General features: G+C 38.1%; 1 non-coding gene across 1 annotated transcript; it reads left to right on the forward strand.

Annotated features, from left to right (window-relative positions):
- Positions 1–1,265: 1,265 nt before the first annotated feature.
- LOC150016804 (small nucleolar RNA SNORA33) lies at positions 1,266–1,395 on the forward strand. Its single transcript, XR_016510345.1, has one exon. It is a non-coding gene; the product is annotated as a small nucleolar RNA SNORA33 (small nucleolar RNA).
- Positions 1,396–5,060: the final 3,665 nt, after the last annotated feature.

Raw genomic sequence — 5,060 nt, forward strand, 5'->3', positions numbered from 1 at the left:
CTTAAATCTCTCTCTCTCTTTCTGTCTCTCTCTCCATATATGAATATACATCCAATTGGTTCTGTTTCTCTGGAGAATGCTGCCTAATAGAAATGTCTTTTTGTTAGTGGTAGGGGTTGCAAAATGCATCAACTTGGCCTCCACTAGGGGACATGCTTTATACTATAAGACCAGAGAAGGACTGCAAAGTGCGAAAATAAAAGATACAAGGCTGGTACCCTAGGGAATATCAACAAAAAAGTGATAGAGAAACTGAGAAGGAGCTTTAGGCTAGAGGGCAGGAAAAGGCTAGAGAGTGGGTATCCTGTGGGTACAATCACAGAAAGTCAAGGAAAGAGCAGCATTTCAAGAAGTAATTAGTGGTGTCATGTGACAGAGAGGTTCTGCTAGATAAATACTGAGCAGCTCCACTGCAGTTAGCAGCAGGGAGATCACTGTGATGTCTGTGAGAAGTGTTTCAGAGTGGAGTCGTGGGTGCAGAAGCAGATGCCAGTAGTATGAGAAGTGAGTGAATGGGTAGTGTGAATAATCAGTTAAGTGAGTGCCTCTTAACAAACCAATTAACCAACCAACCAATCAGCCAAAAACCTGGCTTGGCAGGGGATTGGGTAGATGGGGTGATCTGGAGTTTGAAGAAACTTTTTTCCCTCTCCATTAAGTGAAGAGAGCCCTAAATGCACTCATGGCTTATAGAGAGGAAAGGTTGAAGATGGAGACAGAAAGGGCATCGCTGATGGAGTGAGGTCCCCCAGGAGGCCAAGGGGGCTGACATCCAGAGTTCTATGTCACGAGAACCATCATCCAGAGGTATTATTCTACAGCCTTCATAGAATAATGATTTGTGATAGAACTTGCTATCTGTTCACCTTTTCTCATAAATACTATATTTCCAAAGCAATATATGGAAATACCGAGGGATGGTTTTTAAAAATTGTTGACCTGGATCAAAGGAAATTGGTAAATTGGAGACATGGTCAGAAATAAATGGAACAAAGCCAGGGAATGGTTAATGGCATGACTGCCATATTATGAGGAGGAAAAACACTGGTTAAGGACTGGCTGGGATCTAAGAGTTATCATTAGTTGCTGAATATGAGCCAACCCATAGAAGTGTGTTTTAAAAAGTGTGCACCATTCTGGAGGACAAGTTTTTTTAAATGCATGCTTTATATTCAAACATCTACCGTGGTGCCATGCATGTTGCTTGGTTTGATTTGTTGCTACTGATCTTCCCTCACCAGGTCACACCCTTAAGAATTATTTGGAAGCCAGTAAATGAGTCTGCTTACCTGAATGTGTTTATGCAGAAAGTTAGAGAAAACTGGCAATAGTAAAGCCATGTTACGAGCCTTAAAGACATTGAAGTCATTAAGGTCCCTGAAAATGGCTACAAGAAAAAAAAAAGAATTATTTGGGCAGCAGTGCTAATGATTTATGCTGAAATACCCATGTTCTCTTGACTGATGCCTCAAGCCACTGTTCATCCCTATACCACGGTGGTTAGAGTGAAGCTTGTGTAAGCAGTAGTGGTGAAAGAGAGACATTTTTCCCCCCCTATGTGACATTTGACATTTAGGCAGCCTGCACGTTGACCACATTTTAAATTTAGGCCTCATCGACTAACTGATACTAATCAACCGATCAAACCTACTGCACAAATAAAACTTGTCATGTGAGGACTACAGAATGCTAATTAACCTTTTACCCCGTGCATTATTTGTCTCTTATTAGTAAAAATGTATCATCAACTATCAAAGAGTGCCCTGAAAAATGTTAAGCAAGGACCCCAAAGATGAGGAGAGAACTGGAAGATAGGACCTGGGAGTCACTGAATTAAAGAGAGGGAAAGACTGCAAGATTGACTTTAATAAACTTTTCACGTACCTATCAAGAAATGTGAGCATGACAAAGAAATAAGAAAAGGTTTAAAACCACATTGATTTTTGCCTTAACATTTTTCTGTTTTCTGTAAATTTTCTACAATAACCCTATGTTTCTTTTGGATTTTTTCTTAGCATTTTATTGTGAAAAAATTTAAACATACAGAAAAGTTGAAAAACTGTGCAATGCACACCTTTATATCTATCTCTTAGACTCAACAGTTTTTGATATTTTTCTATATTACCTTTATCTATATATATTCGCTAAATTATCTGAGAGCATGTTATAGACATTATGATTTTTACTCTTGAATACTTCAATGGTGTTTCTGAAAAATAAAGGTATTCTATATATTCAACCACATATATTATTACACCCAAGAAAATTAATAGCCTTTTAACATTATCCAACACCCAGTCCATATTCAAAAGAATCCCAGTTTGTACCCCAAATATTTCTCATAAAGTTTTTTTGCATGAGGATCCAATCAAGGATAACATCACATTTTTTGTTCTGTTTCTTTAAATATGTGATATTACTGTCAACTTCATGAGTTAATCTTAAAGTCAGGAAAAAATAGATGCTAATAAACAGAACATTATCTAAAATTTTAGCCTGTTCTTCATTGGGTATTTGTAATCATAACTGCAAGAAAAATAAGTACAGATTTTAAAAATGGAAGAAATTAAACGTGACCTGTGCTTATCTCTAAATGAGTCTGTAGGTGATTTTATATATATGTGTGTGTGTGTGTGTGCATATATGTTTCTCCTACTTATTTTTTATTTTCCAAGCATTTTTTAACAATGAGCATGCATTTAAAAATGTGTCCAAGATTGAGGTTAGAACATAGAGGAGTTATACAACAGTGAGGGACAGTAAACATTTAAACACTGAAGGAGCTGTTTGAGGAAGGATGTTGAGTTAATATGTGAAGCTTTTAGAGATAAGAATGCTTTCTACCTATCTGGTGGAGGGTAAATGTGGTTGGTCTGAGACAAGTGGAAAGATGTTGACTCTCCCTTGTGTTTAAGCTGGACGAGCCAGTTATAAAACTAGCCTGCTGGTATGTGGTGCAGCCTGGTAGAGTGGAAGAAGCACGGACTGTGGAGTTTGAGATTCAGCTCAGCCACTTACTAGCCATTGGGCTTAGGCAAGTTACTTTCTGAACTGTAGATGGGCATAATTCCATCTCACTTGACTGTTGTTAGAATCAGCAATTATATACAATATATGAAAGTTGCTAATGTGGTAGATACTATTCAGATATAATGTAGGTTTAATAATGCCTTATTTAATATTTATATTAAGAACTGGGAGTACCATTTAAAAAATATTTAAAAATACATGATCTCATTTAATTCTCACATTAACCCTTGAACTAAGTACTTTTATCCTCAGTTAATCAGAGAAGAAACTAAAGCACTGAGAAGTGACGTGATTTTTCCAAAATCACAGGGTGACAAAGGAGCAGAGCTGGGGAGCAAAACCAGATTCTGTGATTGCAAATTCAATATTTAACAAAATCCTTATAAGAAGTGTACAAAATCATGGAATCAAAAATCAAAGAGACTTTAAAGTTTGTTTCTTCCAATTGCTAGGTACTAGGATAAAACACACATATTTCAATACTAAATTCTTTCTATTAGAAGAGTTTACATGATGCTGGTTGGCAGCCAATTTTTATTTATTTATTATTATTTATTTATTTTTTAGAGAGAGAGGAAGGGAGGGAGAAAGGAAGGGAAAGAACCATTGATTAGTTGTCTCTTGTATGGGCCCCAACCAGGGACCAAATCCGCAATCTAGACATGTGCCTTGCCTGGGAATCAAACTGGTGACCGTTCTCTTTGCAGGACGATGCCCACCCAACTGAGACACACCAGTCAGGACCCAATTTTTAATATTGCTGATTTAATTTAGTGTTATATAACTGCTCATTATTTATGCTAATGACAAAAAGATATAAGGACGTGAAACCTACATATAAATAAAAACTCACATTTTAATTGTTTGTATACCTGAGGTGTATAGCTTGGGAGCAGTGGCACATGCGTGGGAACTGAAGTCAAACAGACCTGGGCTCAGGTGCTGGTTTTTGAGCGCTGTGTCCTTGAGCTGGTTATTCACTGTGAGTCTAGTACTATACTATTGGGTTATTTTGATGATTGTATGAACTGATGTACATTAAACACATAGTGCAAATGCAATAAGTACTGGTTTCTAGTTCCTCATTAAACTCACCAGTTTCCAATCATTGGAGAGCCTTTGAAGGTGGGAGCCTTCAACGTGGTTTCAATCATATTAAATTATGCTACAAAGTAGCGTTACCTTCTTACCCATTCCTGCCCAGATTTCCTGAGAAACGCCCCAATGATGTTTTGTGGTTATATGGGCAAAGTGGAAATTCCCTTCCACGTAAATGAGACTAATGTTTCTTGCAGCTATTTAGAAGTGGAGGAAAGATGTTCTGCTTGTCTTTTACTGACTAACAAATAATCCCCAAAACCCACAAAAAATTATATGGGGTCAAAAATTCAAGCAGTACTTCACTGGGTGATTTTTCTGCTCCATGTGGTATTGATGGGGGTCATTTGGTGGTATTTAACTTGTGGTGTGGATGGTCTAGGGTTCTAGAAGGCTTCATTCATAGATCTGGCATCTTGGTGGGGGGCTGTTGGAATGCTGGGCCCAGTTGGGTTTCTCTTCCTCGCCATGTAATCTCAGGGCCTCCTCTCCACATGGTCTCTCCAGCAAGATAGTTAGACTTCTCACATGACAGCTCAGAGCTCTAAGATCAACAGTTCCAAGCCTGGGCCCAGAACTTGGCAGTGTTACTTGTGGCATATTCTATTGGTCACAGCAGTCACAGAGCCCTCCCAGGTTCAAGAAGAGGGGACACAGATCCCATCAGTTGGTGCAAAAAGTGGCAAATAATTTGTAGTTGCCTTTAATCTGTGATGAATACACTTGAGTGCCATATACTTAAAGAGACTACATGTCCATGGGGGCACAATGTGGACCTCTAATAAGCACAGTTATATGCCAGATATTTTGTTAGAATAGCTAATTATTTCTAGCGCTGCTGCTGCAGATATTTCTATGAACTTTTCTACTCCATTATTTGTGAAGACGAGGTGGACTTGGAATCTTCCCTTTAATTTCAGTTCTGTGAATTG

Source organism: Furipterus horrens, unplaced genomic scaffold, assembly GCF_987537825.1.
Source record: "Furipterus horrens unplaced genomic scaffold, mFurHor1.1.pri manual_scaffold_3, whole genome shotgun sequence".
NCBI lineage: Eukaryota > Metazoa > Chordata > Mammalia > Chiroptera > Furipteridae > Furipterus > Furipterus horrens.